The sequence below is a fragment of the Colius striatus genome, chromosome 3, assembly GCF_028858725.1.
Source record: "Colius striatus isolate bColStr4 chromosome 3, bColStr4.1.hap1, whole genome shotgun sequence".
Taxonomy (NCBI): Eukaryota; Metazoa; Chordata; class Aves; order Coliiformes; family Coliidae; genus Colius; species Colius striatus.
Window position 1 is genome coordinate 65,971,348 of NC_084761.1, and position 19,475 is coordinate 65,990,822.

General features: G+C 36.3%; 1 protein-coding gene across 6 annotated transcripts in view; it reads right to left on the reverse strand.

The window, feature by feature from the left end:
• Positions 1 to 19,475, reverse strand: part of FAT1 (FAT atypical cadherin 1) — a 104,335-nt gene that overhangs the window by 73,097 nt on the left and 11,763 nt on the right. The gene's annotated exons all lie outside the window — the stretch shown is intronic.

Consider the following 19,475-nt stretch of genomic DNA (forward strand, 5'->3'; position numbering starts at 1 on the left):
TTTCCTGCAATATGCTTCTTTTTGCTAGATTATTACCTGCCATGATATGATAAGCATTTTCCTGAGCTGTATAAATAAAGAGGCTATAGCAGAGCTGACAGGATAGAAAAAAAGTAAATCAGGAAAGAGCATCTGGCATAGTAGAAGACGTAGTGCTTGTCTGCTTCCCAGCATTCCCCTGAGGCCTCAAAGAGGAACACATTCATACTCTTTCGTCCTCCTTGTCCCCTTGAGTAACTTCGAGGCACAGTCAAATCAGGACAATTGGCAAGTGCAGTCTTGTGTGTTGTGCATGGGGGTTTTGTGGTTTATTTTTTTCTCCATTTTATGCTCCCATCAGACACAGTAAGAGAAAACAAGGTGACTTGAAGAAAAAGCAAAGTTATTAATAGTCACAGCATCTACCCACACAACATAAAACAGATTAGACTGCACTGTTTACAAGTACTACACTCATTTGTAGTACTCAGTATAAACTGTGATTCTATTACAAATTGTTACCAATTCCTTCAATTTTTAGAGCAATTTAAAAAAATCCTCTAGTCAATTCATCTTCTGACAACTCCCGGCCACCACTGTAGTGTGGCATTGGGAAATGCCTTGAAGCTGCAGCCAGCTATGGCCACAACTTTGCATGCCATAAAGAGTTCTATAAAATGAAGGTTCTGAAACATGTAACCTATTGAACTCCCAAGAAAAAAATAACTTTCCCTGAGGCTCCTGTAATTCAGGCCTCCACCAAGCACCGCTATATAAGGGATAACTGAGCCTCAAGCCTACAGGTCTTCCACCAAAATAGCATCCAATGCTAATATCAACAAAATTTAACATTATTTGATCAGAAAACTAATACACTTGGTAAAACCAAAACAAACAAAATGCAGCACAGTATCACATCTGTTGTTATCCTACACAAATGAACTATCCTTAAGCACTGAAGATTTCAAATATGTCTTTACCAGAAACAACAAACTCTTTAGCACTTAAAATGTCAGTTGAAAATACAAAAATCTCCATCCTATGAACTGCTTGAAACAATCTCCTTCTAAAGAAGGAATGGAATGAGATTCCTTTGCAGAAGTGAAATGTCAGCTCATCCACTCTACAAACAGGGCAGAACGCCAAAAGAGGCACTGCACTCTAACTCCTGAAACACTAAAGACCTGTGGCAGGCAGTGTGAACTTTTAAAAAGCATACACAATCTTCTTTTAAGAGAAGTAATATTTTTGATAAACTGAGCTGGAAAACTGATAGCCTTCCTTACCTGTACCACATAAGCACTTTGAACAAGAAGCATTACATGATTATAACTGTACAGAACAAAGTGCAACAGCCACCCAAAGAAATATCATTTGCTCAATTCCACCGCAACTTAAAGCTTATCACTGACAACACAAGCCACTCACATATCAGATTTCTTGCATATGAAGATTCACACAGACTAAACTGTACTGTTTCAGAATGTACACAATCCTTGGTTGCAGCCCTGAAGAAGAGCAGAAAGCTTTAACAACTATTACTTGCTGTTGAGTCACACGTGAACAAGAGGTTTGCTGCTCTTCTCTCTCGTCTTCTTCAGGAACATTAACTAGGTACAGCAGAAATACTGTAACCTAGCAACAAACCACTGACATTGCGTTTTGTGTAACTCATGAAGAATTCAGGTTGCTTGTTTGCAAATATGTCCAAGGAATATGAATGTGCATAACTAACAATTCAATCCAGTTTGGGATAGTATCATTGTTTCTTTTTGACTACGCAATGATTCTTTGATTTTGCCTGAGTAAAGATGAATCGTAAATGTGTTAAATATTTAAATTATGTTAAACACTTGAATATGTTAATTTGATTTATTTTTAAAATAATTTGTTGGCTTTATCTTTTACATGTAACCTGGTCAAGTGTACTTTAATGTTAAAAAAAACCCAAATCCAAAAACCAAACCAAACAAAACCAAACCTCACAAAAGTACAACCACCCTTGAAAAATTCTGCAACAAATTATGTTTGCGGGCTACAGAGTTAAGATTTTCACAACCACCCAAAAAGTTCTTAGATAATGTCAATCTATCATCAATACGTACATTCCTCCTAACAGTTAAAGCGTGTAATATATTTTACATATCTGTTTCTTTAGATATTCAGTAAATTTCTGTAAAGTGGTCTTAATCCAGGTTTTTACATATGCAACATTCTTTCTTTACAAGTACTGAAGAAAGGCAATGAAAAAATTTAATCTTTAGAATGCCCACTTCAGAGAACGTTCAGAAAAACTAATTTCAGGTAAAACCAGGAAAACATACTGAAAATAGGCTGAAAGTAACAGATTGGAATTACAAGTCCTTTGTCAGCATTTATAAAGGCAGACTTCCAGAAAAGTGAAAGATTTTATTTATAGCTCTTTGAAATAGAAAGCTGTACACATTTCAAGTTGTGTCTTGTGTACGACTGACTGAGAAAGCATGTTTAGCCAGAAGTGTTAAATAGCAACTCTTGTTGCTGGTTCAATGTCAAATTGCTCATTTTCTAACAAATCAAGGCTTAGAAAGTTTGGAGTAACTTATCACTAGAAATATCTGCAAGCTGATAAAATGTACTGAATTTGCACAAATTAATTGCTAAGTACCATTTCACTGTGCAGCTGCAAGACCTTCAAAGATCTAAGTCTATCATTGCTTGCTCTCTTTCCACTGAAAGTTTTGGGAGGTGGAAGGCAAAGAATATCGCTGCAGAGTGTAAGTGGTTTGTAGAGCACATAGAACCCTTAACAGAGTATAGGAACCATCATCACCAGAACCAATTTGGTATTTTAACTGAACAGAATCGTTACAGAACTCAATCATAATAAAATGATGACCTGTTTTACATCTCAAATTTCAGTTAACTGAACTGTCAAGATGGAATGAAATATATACCTAAATCCAGTTTTGTATCAATACTTCAAGTAAATCTGATATAAATGTTCAAAAATTCTCAAATTCCATTAACCTATTGTACTTGAAATTCAGTGATTTCTGCGTATGACATTCAGAGGGAGTATCTGGTAAAACATTTAGACATTATCAGTGTCTAGTTGAACCTGGCAGACACACTTATGTAAATGCATAAAAATTAACAATACATTCATAGTAACACACTTTTTTGCTACAAAAGTTGGCAATCAGAGAGACTCAGCACGTGGTCAAATCCAGACCCTGACATAAAATTTAAAACACGGAATGCTTTATGTGTCACTTCTGCATTATGAACAGATGGCAGTAATTTGAATTGAGTTCAAGTGAAGGGAGAAAAGGGTCACTATTGATCTCTACCACAAGCAGCTTATAAACAGGGTAGATACAGAAACATTTGAAGAAAACTTAGAATGTTCAACATTTAAGAGCAGCTATGACTTAAGCATCTAGAGACAGTATGAAGACATGCTCTTCACCAAACATTGATTCTGCTTTAAAACACTGAGAAAACAGGTTTTGCATATCTTAGTTAAAAGTGTAAAGTATAACAAAAATTGTGGCAAAAGAATTGTAAATAATTAGACTCAGTAACACTTCGACATCTAGTTCCTGCGACATTGCTTTCTGCACATTTGTACAAAAAACAGTCAAATGAATGGAAAATACAATGTTTAGATCACTTAGAAAAAAAATTTAAATGTATTTTTCAAATTGACTACATAAAAGATTATGCCTATAAATTATGATTCAGTACTAGGCAGTTTGGATAATAAATCTGCTAAGGTCTACAAAGATTGTGAACTTGCTTTCAGGAAGTCACAGGGTGGCAAGAGGGAATTTTCACAATTGTAAGATCCCTGACAGGGTTGCCTTAGAACTTAACTGATTACTTCCAGTTCAGAAAATCTTTTGGAACAACAGCAGACAGCTCCTATTGTCAGCCTCATTTAAGGTTATTTTAATAGCTCCACTTTATTTCTCTCAGCTAGGCTGCTGGTACATCAAGTTTTTGGAAAGACAGTAATTGCTATACAGAGGAACAGTACCATGTTGCTAAAGCTCGATATGGAGAGACATAAAAACCCCCTGATGAGTACACATTAGGGAAATGAAATGTTAACTCCCATGCCAATAGGAAAAATTATTATAATACAGCCACATATGACCTACATTTCTTTGAAGAGAGATGAAGTAAAACAAGCTCTGCTGTTAACACGAGCAGTCATTCATGATTTGAGAGAAAGCATGCTGAACAAACATGACCACACTACTACATCAGCAAGTTTATAAAACATTAGTGAAAACAGAAAAAACCACCAGCAGATTCTGGGCCAAGCATGTGGCCTCGCAGTACCCACAAATGCAGCTCCTCTTATGGTGTTATATGCACAGGTTTGCAGGATCCAATGCAAATCACTGCTTCAGTCATCTATCCCCTTTATTCAGGACAGATTTTTGTCTTCAGGTAAAGACACTATTGTTTTTTATTACCCAAGAAATGTAATTATACAGCATCATGAAACGACGTCCTAACAAAAATACTGTAGGATAATATTATTACACTACTCAGTTACCCTTAAATCTCTTGTAAGACTTTCAGGACTGACATTTCTACTGAAATGTAGGTTATCCAGGAATAAGTAGTTGTACAGGTCAACTGTTTGTTTACTTATGAACACCAAAGAAGGAAACATATTTAATCAATTTTTTATAATGTATGTGTACTTGCATGTGCATAAGAAATGCGACAGATGAATTTCTATGTTCTTTTGTTAAAGTTTGTAAAAAGTTTTTATATACACACACAAACACAAATATGTTCTTTAGAACTCTGGATTCACCCTGCAAAATCTCTCTACCTTCACCATCAGTCTTCCTAATACTAAGGAACTGTTGACAATGTGAGTGGTTATATTACCACTCTAATAACTTCACTTGGAAATGGGGAGCCTCTAAAGGGGAAATTCCTCTGCAAATGGCCCCAGGAATTTCAAAACTAACTGGAGCTGACAGATTAACCTAGGTCCCCCTTAGGCAGAAGAGGAGGCTACAAGGAAAATAATGAGATGTGGGAAGCCAATTATGCACAAGAGCAACCCCTTTAATTATACAGATTCTGGTTTGTTGATCCAGAAAGATGTAGCTGTTTAGACCTGTGCAAACTATCAAAATACCTGGAAGTTTTACAACAACCATACTAACTTTTTGTCTGTAAATCTCAAAAGTTTAATGTTCATCTTAAATTTGTTCCATGTATCCAAATAATTTTTTCCTGCACGTACACTATTTGTTTCAGATCGCCTTTCTGGTTGCAGTTTGAACAATTGCAGTCTACCTTGCATTACTTTTGCAAAAAGTAACTTTGAAGGCTGATCAAATTCAACAGAGTAGTCCTACTCTTTAGTAAGAAGCTGTTGCAGCTGTGCTCCACGCAACACTGGACTAACCCACATGTAAAATTTGCCATTTATCACATCTGTGTCATTTATTTTGATTTATGTTTTGGACTCCTGCAATTCTGCTTCAAGTTTTCAGTCTGCAGACTACTTTCAGTTGAAGAAAGTTCTGGTTAACAGTAAGAGTTCCTAGACCAGCTCTGAGCAAGAAAAGGTACTGGTACCTACCAAAAGACAAGTAGCATGTTGAGGAGTATTGGAAATTAGGCTATTACTGCTGTTCATGTTACCACACCAGGTAGCTATATACACAATGGCACTTAATTACTGTAAACAGAAATGCTGCTGCCAAGATAATTTTTGAGTACAAAGGAGACCTGGCGTCCATGTGGGCATGTGAGTGCAAGGAGACCACAGCAAATCAATTAAGTGATGAGATAAAAACATCTGGAATTCAGTAGCTTCAAAAGACATTTTCATCTTTGTTCTGACAAAGTCAGATTTATTAACGTAAAAAGGATTCATTTATTTCTTTGGACTGCATTTCTACTAATGTGTCCAGAGGGGATTGCACACTGATCAGTACTTGTTATATTATTTTTTTAGTTCTCTGTCTTTGTTTATGAATCAAAATAAACAAAATGCCATACAAATAAATGTTTCTGAACTTGTCTGTTTCTGAGTTAAATCTTCAGAACAAGAGTCATGAAGGCAAAGAAATATGGGATTAAAAAAATATGTTCAATCTCTTTGGTTAAAATAGCTATCAAGTAAATGAGCATCCTATGCTCATAAGCAAACTCTTACATGCACATCAAAGAATCAATACTTAACACCTAAAAAGGAGGCTTGTGACTACAAAACTAGAAATGATTTATTAGATGTCATGTATATTTTTTTTAGGAGTGACCTGGATGCTTGTTGGGAGATGGGTTCACTCTTTTTCACATAAATAATGAGTAACTGCCTGCACAGTTGTATGCAACAAGAAGAAAAAAAATTACTAAAGATAGTAGAAATTAATGTAAGTTATGAGTTTAGGAAAATATTTTTTCTAATTTTAATTCACTCTTTATTTACTGCTTAATAGAAGAACTTGAAAGCATTTGGATAAACAAAACACAGAATTTCTATTCTAATTTCCTCTTAATTCTTCTCCACGGAAGTATTTTTCACTGAAGATAACTGCATCTTTAGTAACAATACTAAAAAGAATGAGTGATGTCAATAACTATCCACCAAACAAAGTTTTTCATAGGTAACTCTGTCTACACTAGTATACTCACTGTAAATGAAACAACACCACAATATTGTAAGTAATTAGTACACCATTTAGGCATAAAATAGATTTTGCTTTTGATCCACTATTTTTTTCTTTATTTAAAATATTTATTTTAATAAATAATTTTAATAATAAATATTTTCTTTATTAAATGTCTTAAAATTTAATCAAGTCACAGGATCTGCAGTGAATAACGGTGGAGTTGTACCAGATGACCTTCTCAAATGTCCATATCTTTGCATGACTGTTTTGAACAATATACTCTGAAATGCTGGCCATTCTTGTGTTTGACTAGACTAAATAAATCAATGTCAAAGGATTTTTTGATCACCCCTGAAATTACAGACAGCATGGCATATATTTCTTACTCTGTTTCCTCCTATTGTCACACAATGGCTCAACGTTCACTCCAAATTTAATCCACATAATCTGCAGTAATCTTGTTCTCACTGTATTCATCACTCCCTTACCTTATTAAACAATACACATCAAAACTGATGTATCATTTGAGTCAATGACAACTTGACAACTCATCTTTCACTAAGTTTTTCAACTTTCTTATACTCTTCTCTCCAGACTTATCTCTATCTGGAAGGGTTCGAATCAGTCCAGAATTTCACTACAAAATTTCACAATTCAGTATGAACATTTTAAGCAAGAAAAAAACTGACTGAAAAATGCAAGTTTTAAGATTTATATATATATATATATATCTCAATTGCAAGCACATTTATTGATCTCTGGGCCTCTGTACTTACTTGCCATATAAGCTTCCATTCCGAAAGCTGGTAAGGAATGGTAAAAAATAGTGGGGACTATGAACTACCTAGGTTTTTGTCTTTTTTTTTTTTTTTTTTTTGAGACATATTTCTCTATCTATACACACACAAAGTAATCCACTTCTTAAACAAGCTGTCATCTCTGCTTACACACTTTTTACTTTGAAATGGTCTGGACAAACCCAGGCAACCCAAAATACTACTGTACTACCTAGCAGCACAGGTATATAACCAGATACCAAAGAGAGAGGCATGGGTCATTTTTCCATTTCTCATTAATCTGCTAAAATTAGTACTGTAATAGTCAAGCTACCTTCAAAATTAACTAGGATACCCGTATCCTTGTTATGCAAAGGCATAGTCATCTTTTCCTCTCTCTCTCCTCAAAGTAATTAACATTCCTTGCACAGGCAGCTGGACATTTGTTAATCATTAACTGTGTGTGTAATAAAGACAAGGAGAGAAATTGTTAGCCATTCCCCATAATGGTGCACTAAAAAAATCTTTAAGTCCAAAGATGATGTGAAAAGTGTAAAATTATTTACAGTAAGAAAATGTGTGTTGTATTATCCTAGCAAGTTCAACATTTTGTTGACAATATCTGTTTCTGTGATTTGACATGTTCAAGCTTAAGTAATTCATTCAATAATTTAATCAATAAAAACCCTGCACTTCTTAACTAAAAATAAGTAGCATTGAAAAAGATGAACTATGCTGTTAATTTCTTGGATAGTAAAATAATGTATATGACCAGAATTGCAACACCAAATATAATAGAGGCATAACCAATGCACACATTCCAATCTTATCTGCAATCATTTTGATTCAGTCTACCTTGCGTTCATTACAGGAAGGGCACAGCAAGGGCATTCCTCTCAGATCAAACAGAAAATTCCACAGACAGAAGTTTCCACATGTCTGATTCATTGCAGATTAAACCCTTATCATTAGACAGAAATCTCAAATTTTCTTAAAGACAGGATACACTCTGTCATAGCAAATCTACAGGCAAAGGGGGCAGGGGAATGTGCTTAAAAAAAAAAAAATTAAAAAATCTGCAGAATGGAGATGTATTCCCCATGACAGAACTATCCATGTCACCCTCACAGCTGTGGAAAAATGGAAGGTATCAACACTGAAGATCACATACATAATTCCATTCACACATTCCATCACACACTTCTTTGTACTGCAAGTTTTAAAGCTGAACTACCCAACTCCCTCTGCCCCTCTGGGACTACAGGCAACACATATGAGTAAAAGCCTGTATTATTTTTTAGCAAATTATTAATTCACATTTTTAGCACATAATGTTACTAAATTCTTCATTTCTTTAACCACGTGACTGGAGCAGTTCTGTAATGCTCATGTACGGTTACTAGTAACACTAAAATCAGATTATTCTGTAACTTTTTCTTATATTTTGAAATTTTTAATATAACAATCTTTTAATCCTTAAATCTTGTACACATTATGAGCAAGCATGTTATGATCAGCAACTTCAAAATCAAAACATGGGAATTTTCACTTTTAGTGAATAGAAGCGGCTTCACGAGTGTGCATCAGCAAAATAAAAACTGCCTTTTGTTTAAGCACCCAAAATGATTGATTTAAAAAAGCATACAGATTTTGGAAGCAATCCATATCAGTAAGGATTATTCTGAGTAGCAGACTGGGTAATAAAACAGTGCAACTACTGAATTTTCTATGTGTAACTTTCCCTGTTATATAGGCAGATACTCAGTTTTGGTATCAGTAATGCCACACTGACAAATCTGCATAGACATATAACTCTGAGCTGAAAGAGCTATTAATGATTGCCACTACAGGTAGGTAAAGAAAATTTATATCCACTAGCTCAGCAGTTTGCTCTTTAACCCTAATGCCTATTAAAACTGCACAACTCTTTTATAAGAACCATGAATGTATTGATTAAACAGAAGCAGTGATTAGAAGTGTGGATGGAACACGAGGATTTTGAGGAAACCTCATTTCTGAACAAAGAATTACCTGTTACAGTCCTGTTGCTAGATTCATTGGACACCCTGCTTTCCCAAAAATCTCTCTTTGATGGCACTGGAGTGCTAGAGATTTTGTTTTGTTGAATTGAAAATTCATTTTTGGTTACATTCAGATGACCAGTGTAATCAAGTCACAGGTGCAGTAAGAATGATACACAAAATAGACCTACAAACCGTTTTCAGCAAGTTTCAGCAAGACTCAAAGTATTTTTAAATCAAAGTTCTAAAGCTGCAACTACTGCATGTTATAAGCTGTGGAAATTTGCCAAACACTCATGCAAGTTTGTCCTTTGTTAAATACATCCAAATGCTGTATGACTAAAGTTTAAAATCTTCAAAGAAAAGAATAAATATTATGCAATGATTTCAAGCTATCCTCCTTTGACCTTAATATGTACTTCAAAAGCTAAGCAGATGCTTAGTAGGAAATAAATCCCCAACTCAAGAGATGTGATATGGCAAGTGATATGGCAAAATGTACCTTCCATAGCTTTTGGCAGTCCTCTTTTATTATGACTCTGCTCACAAGTACATTTCTAGTCAAAGTGAGGCGTAAGCAAGCAAGTTAATACTCCCCTAATATGTACTCTGCTGCCTGAATTGATTGCTGTTTATAAGGTAATCTTCAGGACCGAATGTGGCTCAGCAGTGGCTGGTCTCCTACAGAGACACAGCCTCCAGGCAGTTCTGATTTCATCAGACCAAGTCCTACCCCAATCAACACCTTTCACAACAAAACAATCCCTTACTTTCAGCACCCTTGCAGAAGAGGAAGGGAGCCCCAGCTTTTGTATGGCATCTCTATTTGGCAGCTAAGGTGATATTTTACTCAGCAGGATACCTAAGAAAACCCTTCAACTGCTTTGGAAGAGTCTCCTGACAACAGCAAAACACAAGATTGCCTAAAACTAATTCAGCTTATTCGAAAGACACATTGTAAAAGGTACATTAGCAACTTAATAGCACTTAGCAGTTACCACCATCAGAAATGCAAATTACATAGCTTCCTTCTAGCCTGGGAAAGAAAGGTAAGCTGGTAAGCTAGCTCCAGGCTGCTCAGGAACCTGGCCTAAACCTAGGCCTCCTTAACCTCTATCAAACTGAAACTTAGCATTAGTTCTAAATGCTAAGTTTAACTCTTGAGGGGTTTGATGCATCTGAAAAAAAATATGAATGCAACAGCAGAGATTTTTTGGATAGCAGCAACTTTAGGACTTGTCTAACTGGTAAGAGGTTACTGGCTCTTATTTCTTTAAATGGACATAAATTGTGCTGAGTCGTATTTAAAAAGTTTTTAGATTCCTCCTAATCCTAAAGAGGATCTAAAGATACAACAGTTATTCTTAGTAAGATGCTGCTACAGCTACTTAAACTGTAACATGAAAGAGAATCTATGTGTCAAAAATCCCATCTAAAAAACCATAACAAATTGGTGGAAAATATATTTTTGTTGCATGAAATTTTAAGCAGATGTTTTTAAATTTAATTACTCAATTCAGGCACAGTTGTGGATTTGGTTTTTTTTAACATAACTGATTTTTTTCTTGCACAATGGCCCAAGTTCAGCTTAATGCCCACTGAAGAAAAAAGCTGGAAATCCATAATGACACCACAGACATTTTCCTCTGTGTCAACTTCACTCTTACTTTCAACATCGTACTGAACACACTTGAACTCATTGGGTATCGTTAACTAGAAAACAGAAACTAATACCTTGATTTAAAAATAGTCTAGATGAGCTTTTGAAATACCTGTAATCAACAACCATAAACATGCCTTCTCCATTTGTGTCCCACATAGATATAACCAACTCTCCTTTCTTGTAGACTACGATTTCAGCTCTGCTCCATGCATGCTTATCACTGAGAATTCTAGTAGGGATGTCATCAAGACATGTGATAGATGCTTTAAAAAACCGGTTGTTGTGTTTGGGTGGGTATTATACTCTAAGTGGCTTCATTATTCATTGTCACAACAAAACTTGACTTCTGGTGGGCTCTGGAGAAGTTTCGTAACAACTCTGAAATGGGTAGATCTTGTCTCCCAGTCACATCAAGTTGTTCTAATGCTACCAATCTTTCTCAAGGCAATATCGAAAAAGAGGGAATGCTGAGGCACACTACAAAATAAATACACCACCATAAAAGACACAGAACATATATCAGCACAAAAAACAAACAAAAAAATCTTTCCAGAGCAGTTAACTACCAAATTAATCTTTACTTGCTTTAAAAACAAACAAACAAACAAAAAAACCTGTTTTATTTTTACTAAACTCGCCTCACAGAGAAAGTTGATGGAATGACCATTTCTGCATCTCTGACCTAAACTAGTTCACATTTTCAGAATAATAACAGTTATATTTTTAAATTATTAACAGGGATAAACCAGTATTTCTTGAACAGATGTTCCCAACATTTCTCAAAAAAAATCCAAAAAATATACTTTTATTCTGATATGCACAAAAAATGCCTCTCAAATTCAGATAGTTTTATTTAAATATCTTTAAGAGCTTTGATTATAGACTATTCAAACAAATATCATAGAATAGTAGGGTTGGAAGGGACCTTTAGAGATCATCTAGTCCAACTTCACTGCAGAAGCAGGTCCACCTAGATCAGGTTGCATAGGAACATGTCCAGGCGGCTCTTGACAACTTCCAAGGAAGGAGCCTCCACAACCCCTCTGGGCAGCCTGTGCCACTGCTCTGTCACCCTCATGGTGAAATAGTTTTTTCTTATATTTAAGTGGAACTTCTTTTGTTCCAGCTTCATCCCATTACCCCTTGTCCTGTGTCTCCTGACATCCACCATTTAGATATTTGTAAACATTAATAAGATCCCCCTCAGTCTTCTCTTTTCAAGACTAAACAGCCCCAGTTCCCACAGTCTTTCCTCATAAGAAATATGCTCCAGTCCCCTGATCATCTTGGTGGCCCTGCGCTGGACTCTCTCCAGAAGTTCTTTGTCCCTCTTGAGCTGAGGAGACCAGAACTGGACACAGAACTCCAGATACTTTTGTCCTTATATTGTTTTCAAAAGAAATACTGAGTTTAATACTTTGTGCTTGACTTCCAGGTTTTGAGTTGCAATTCTGTTCCAGATGTCAGTGTGGAAACTGACTGGCCAATTCCAGAAACCAAGAATAATTTGCATAAGTCCTTTGATTAAGAAAAAACTCTGCTAACTAGAATTTCATTCACATTTACAGCATACATATTAGAATTAGGTTTTAGCTTTCTTAACTGCTATCTGAAGTGCTGATGAAACTCCTCGTTTAAAAGATTAACCTTATAAATTAGTATTCACAGGCTTAGGAACTTTAACTTGGAGTTTATAGAACCTAGTAATTGTTACACAAGGGGGGTTTTTTTGTGTTTTGTTTTCAGTTGAGGTGTGTTTGTTTGAGTTTCATTTTTTTTTTACAAACCACATCAAAATAACCTTAGAAATTCTTACTCTAGCACATTTGTATTTCAGCCCCTGGAGAAACCGAGCTGCTATAGCTATGTGGGCAAATCATTAACTTCAGTACAATGTAACATAGCAGTACAGAATTGAGTGTAACGTGAAAAAACCTTGTTTGAGAAGCTAATTAGGTACCTGGGAGAGTAGTCTCTGCTGTGAGCTTCCCTCAAGTCTGTACCCAAACTAGTTAGGATAAAAATTCCATGTGTAAAAACCTCCAACCACTTTACATTCTGAAAAAAGAGTGCATCGCAGAAGTAGTGAGCATTGCAAGAAGAAAACACTGAGAATACCCTCATAGGAGAGGGCCATCTTTCCATTTACTCTGAACTTTTAACTAGTCAAAATACTCACATAAGGAATTTTAATGCCAAAACTTATGTGCCAATGAGACTATCTATTGACAGAAGCTAAGCAGGAAATGTCATTATCACAAATTCTGTAAAAAACTAAATCTAAGAACGTCTTATCTTCATAGCTTATCATATTAAATCCACCAGGAATATTCTTTACTGATAACTAAGACCATCTAATAAATTACAATTTTTAAATTGAAGTTTAACAGCACTTTAAAAAAAAAAAAGTTAACTTTTTTTTCTGTTAATCACACAGATCTACCAGGTTTCAAAATAAACAAAACACACTGTCACCATATGGCTTTTACAGCAGTATGTTTGAACTATCTATAGTGCGAAATTGTAAATTAGTAGCAAGTTTTTGGTTTCTTGTTTTTGTTTTGATTTTTAAATAAACTTAGGGAAACATAAGTCTTGTATAACCTGTTGTTTGTGACTTATACATAAGAAAAAACTGAAGTATATAGAAGGTGCAACTTCAACACGAAACATTCACTGAAATAATGTGAAGAAAGACAAGGTGACACACTGGAGGAGAGAAAGGCTGGGGACTTTATCTACCTATACTTTACTAAAGCCTTTGAATCGTTTCCCACGGCATTCTCCTGGAGAAACTGACTGCCCGTGGCTTGGACAGACCCACTCTTCACTGGGTAAAAAAACAGCCAGATGGCCAAGCCCCAAGAGTGGTGGTGAACGGAGTTAAATTCAGTTGGTGGCTGGTCACCCGTGGTGTTCCCCAGGGATCAGTCTGGGGTCAGTTCTGTTTCATATCTTTATCAACAGTCTGGACAAGAAGATTGAGTGCACCCTCAGTAAGTTTACAGAGGACACCAAGTTGGGCAGGGGTGTTAATCAGCTTGAGGGCAGAAAGGCTCTTCAGAGGGACCTGGGCAGGCTGGAGTAATGGGCCGAGGTTCAACAAGGCCAACTGCCAAGTCCTGCACTTGGGTCACAATAACCTCATGTAATGCTACAGGCTTGTGGCAGAGTGGCTGGAAAGTTGCCCAGAGGAAAAGAACCTGGAGGTGTTGATCAACCGTTGCCCAAACACGAGCCAGCAGTGTGCCCAGGTGGCCAAGAAAGCCGATGGTATCCTGGCTTGTATCAGAAATATCCTGACCAGCAGGACCAGGGAAGTGATTGTCCTCCGGTACTAAACACTAGTGAGGCCACACCTCAAGTGTTCAGTTTTGGGCCCCTTACTACAAGAAGGACGCTGAGGTGCTGGAGCATATCCAGAGAAGGGCAATGAAGCTCATGAAGGATATGGAGCACAAGTCTTATGAGGAATAGTTCAGGGAACAGGGGTTGTTTAGTCTGGAAGAGAGGCTGAAAGGAGGTTGTAGTGAGGTGGGGATCAGTCTCTTCTATCAACTGACAAGTGATAGGACAAGAGGAAATGGCCTCAAGTCACATTAGGGGAAGTTTAGATTGGATATCACGATTTTTTTTTTTTTTCACCAAAAGGGTTGTCAAGAATTGCAATAGGCTGCCCAGGGAAGTAGGTGAGTCACCATTCATAAAGGTAATTAAGAAACATGTAGACATGGTGCTTAGGAACATGGCTTAGTGGTGGATGTGGCAGTGCTTGGGTAACAGCTGGACTTGATGATCTTAGCCTTTTCTAACAAAATCAATTCTATATTTATAAGGCTGATTAACTATAATTAACTTAAAATCAAATCATACTAGTCTCAGTTTTGAATAAAAACGTCTCCCCTACCTTTAAGTGGTTTAAGGTTGTATTAGTATAACAGAAAGAAAACATTCTCAGGCACTGGAATTTGGCTTTCTACATTGCTAAACTGCTTTTGGCCTACTCCAGATATCACTCTTGCAAAGCGCACCAGGGCACAGTTACAAGCTGAAATGCAGCAGATACCCTTCCCAACAGATAATCCGAGTGGAGTCACCCTGCCTAAAGGTACAAGAGTTATCAGGCTAGATGCAGGCCAGTTATCTTCAGTTCTATACAGTCCTGATGGCTTAATAGCTATCCAATAGATACCAAAGTGTTCTGCTCCATTGATGATCACAGTATTTAATCTTTCCCAGTATCTCTCTTCATATTAAAACTCATCATCAGTGATTGCTAGAACAATTTGAAAAGCTCAAAAGTCAAACATCACTGAAGAAAGAACCTGAAGCTACTCCTTATGAATAAATGTTAGTCATATCCTGCATTTTAATTATGAGAAAACTACAATAAAATGTTAACATGCATATTATATGCTAGCAATGCTCTGTACCTTTTAAAAGTGTAATTCAGTACTTTGCTTTATGTAGTTAAAATCCTATTCATTCTCCTTAATGAGTTACTATCTATCCATCTGGAAATGGTTCTAGTAATATTAAAAAGTATCTCACAGTCATTAAGCTTTATTGATGGTATTTTATGCACACAGCAAAAGCACAATACAATTAATTTTCTTCCTTGTGCCACCATTATTTATTTGTTCCTTTAACATTCTTTACCAAAACAAATCATCATTCTTTATCATTGTAGCAAGATTACACTTGACAACTACATCGTTCCAAGGGAACACTACACAAGAAAGACAAAAATGGTAAAGGTTACAAATCCCATCTGACTCAAAAACCTCACCAAACAGAAAATAACCAGACACCGGGAAAGTATTAGAAACAAGTATCATGTGTCTGCCCTGTCCTTCTTCCCACTACTGAAGACAACCACGTCAAGCTGGTCAGTTCTTTGTTCCAACATAGCAGTCACGTCTTTTTAAGCCTGTAAATTGATTTAATCACTTTAAACTTTGTTATTGTTATAACAGAATTACTGTTATTCTCTAACATTCATGGTTACTGAAAGAACAGGAAGATTCCTGGTAACAAGTAACTATCGTATAGTGTTAAATGGAAGTTTAATAAGATTATCATTCATGATGTTCAGACTGCCACATCATCCTCAACACTATTCTGGAACTATATTATGTACTGTGAAATATACTTAAATGCAGAAGTTTAGAAAATGCTTGCTAGTAGCCTTACAAGTTGAACTACCTGGACAGTTTCTGACAATGTGCTTGCAAAATTCACTGTGGTTTATTAAAATAGCTCAAACACACTGTCATCAGGGGAAATCTTATTGCATAGGGCCTACATGTAACTCCCTGCATCTCGGTGTACAAGGGTTGCAAATCCAACTGCTTTAGCACATAAGTGGTTAGACACTAAATAAGATTAGGTTAAGACACAGAAATTCATGATTCTTGAAACTTCCTCAGTTTCCCAACATCAGCATCCAGGATGGACTCTCATCTTCTGTAAACACTGCAATGAGAGCTTTCATAAGCTGGATGACCCAGGACATCCACACTCCCCAGATATCTGTTGGCTCCCTTGGCTATCTAAATTTTGAGCACTAGACAGAAAGTTCAAACCAAAACAAGACAACCTTGACAAGACAAAAAACAGCTCAGTAAAAAGCTACAAGATCTGTTATCTCAAAGAAAGGAGCAATCTGCTAGGCAAAAATTCTTTCGAGAAGACCAGATACTGAGCAAACACTGCAGAAACTTGCTCACTGTATGCTGGCGCTCCTGTGAGACTGTAACAACCAGCCCAGTGAGAAACAAGGAATGACTTTGTTTACCTATAGAATTCATTACTTGTTCCAGGTGTTTCTCATACAATTTTTACATATTAGGACTTCCACCTTTCATTTCACCTTTGAGGAGTGCAACTACTTAATGAAAATGCTCTGGTTTTATATTTAACAACTGGAAGTAAACTGTAAGGTGTTTGTCTTTTCCCTGCTTCCCGGCTTGGGATGAGAACTGGGACAAGGAAGGAAGAGACTTTGGTATTGCCTTGGTCGTACCTAGCTTCTGCTTTAGGTTCTCCTCCAACAATTGCTTCTATCATTCCTTAGAGCTTTTCTAAATGGCAATAGCAGCATGGCATCAACATGATTTCTCACTTTTATTCCTCGGTGCTAATGGGAATTAGATGGTGCATGTGGTTTCTTTGTGGCACACCAGGATCTGTATCAACACAATGCATTCTGTTATTCATATATCCAATCTGCTCAACTCCTCATCCAATTCTTACGGAAAATACTTTACAGCTGCTTTGGTAGACAATTTATATATCCACTTGATCATCTCAATTTGCAGACTTCAGTCTAACTCACAAATAAAAAGCTATTTTAAATTCCAACTTCTCCTGAACGCACCTACCTAAAGGAAAAACAAATTGCTTTGTTCTTTGAATTCACTGCACAGAAATTTTGTTTTAACATTTTTCATACTATCATAATACACCAAGTCTCTATTATGTAATTTCAATTTTATCTCTGTACAGTAACAATCACAATGCACTGTCATACTTCTGAACCATTCTAAGCAATGATCTCTGATCTCCTTCCCTTACCCACTTGGCTACCTGTTAACAATTTATAAGCTGGAGATAGCAGGAGGCCCAACCTCAAAATAATCTCATTAGTATCATTTATTTTCTTTAGTCATACTTTCAATCTCTGTAACTTCCTGGGGAAATGAGTTTCATGACTTTATTACACTTCATGTGTAAAATACTTCCTTTTAGGTTGGTTACCTGTTAACTTTGAGTGCCCAATATCTTGCATTGCAAAAATGAGAGTGATAGGAACATACTATCGCAATTTTACCAACTTTTATCATATTGCTCTACTCCTTTCCTGACCATTATTGCTGTTTCAGGCTAAAGAATACTTTCATCAAAGTTAAAATGTCATTAAATACCAAATTCACCTGAATGTACTTTTTTTCCTCTGTCTTCCTGAAATTTAAGCAATAAAGTAATCAAAGGAACTCCTGAGTATGAGTGCTATGGCTACCTGTTATGAGATTAAATTCTAATGGCTCAGACAAGACTGAGCTTTTGATATGTAAAACTAAAAAAAACCCAAAACCTATTAACATGGAGAAGACAACCTGAAAGTCAGCAAAAATGCCATGCGTGAAACTAGCTATTTGATGCTTCTATCATCACCAATTACCTGGTCCTTCTGAAAATGTAACTGTCGGCCTTGATTCTTAAGAAGAATCTTCTTCTACCTTGCTTCTTAAGTCATCAAATAGTTAAATTTTTACTCCAAATAACTTTCTAAATCCAGTTTATCCATCTTTGAACTGAAAGTGTAATGTGATGCTTTCAAGGCAGCAGGAATAGAGATGTAGCTCAAGAATAAAGTCAGAAAAGCCCTTTAGCAAGCTGAAAAAGTTGAATTGCTTGCCAGATCTCATCTTTTACGAATTCTTTATTGTATTTTCTTGGCTAATTATCAGTCTGTTCTCTGTATCAAGGCCACTATTTTGAACAACCATGACAAATATTCAGACGCTGCAGTATAAAGAGTACCTTCTGTAACAATTCTGATGGCTTCTTAGCCAAAAAGAAAAAAAGTGTCAACACAAAAATTCTTCACCACATCAGTGTCTTAAATGGAACTTGCTCATTAAAATTAAAAACTAGCAATCCCTTTTCACCACTACCCCCTCCCCACCAAAACCCTCTACTTTCATCCCTGAAGAACTGCAAACACTAGACTTCAAATACGAATACAGACAATACCTCCTCCCCTCCTTGAAAATACAGAATCAATGTCCTGAGCATTAATAAATAGAAGATGATTTTGCCTTTAGTGCTGCCAACTTTGTAAACATGGCAGACAAAAAGGAACTTACTTGAAACTCACACCAGTTCTTCAGTAAAGCAAGCTAGCTTTCTGTCAAAACAGTAAAAAGGCAACAGATGCAGACAAGTAATTCTGCCATAGTAGCAATGTCACAAACATGTATGGTACCTGCTCACATTCACATTAAAACACACACACCTACACACACGTTGGTGTCAAAGTAAAACTCTTTCATTCTCACATCTGTTAACTATCACTTGGACAACAAATTGGCAAACTCATAGTCATTCTGTAGGACAACTAGACACTTTTCTAAGATATTGTAACACACAGTAAACTTGAACGTACTTAAGTCAAACAAGCTCTAGAATTGGTTCTTTAGCTGAAAACTACATTTAATAACTGACTTTATATAGAAGGAAAAATATTGACAGTAACTGTTTCTTTGAGAGAAGCCTTTCCACAAAGGCATTGTGTAGTAACTAATAGGGGGGCATGTACCAAAACCAGTATGTATGGCAATATCAGACTCATACACACCTCCAGAAAAGAGGCAATAGAGAGGTCATGTAAGATTAA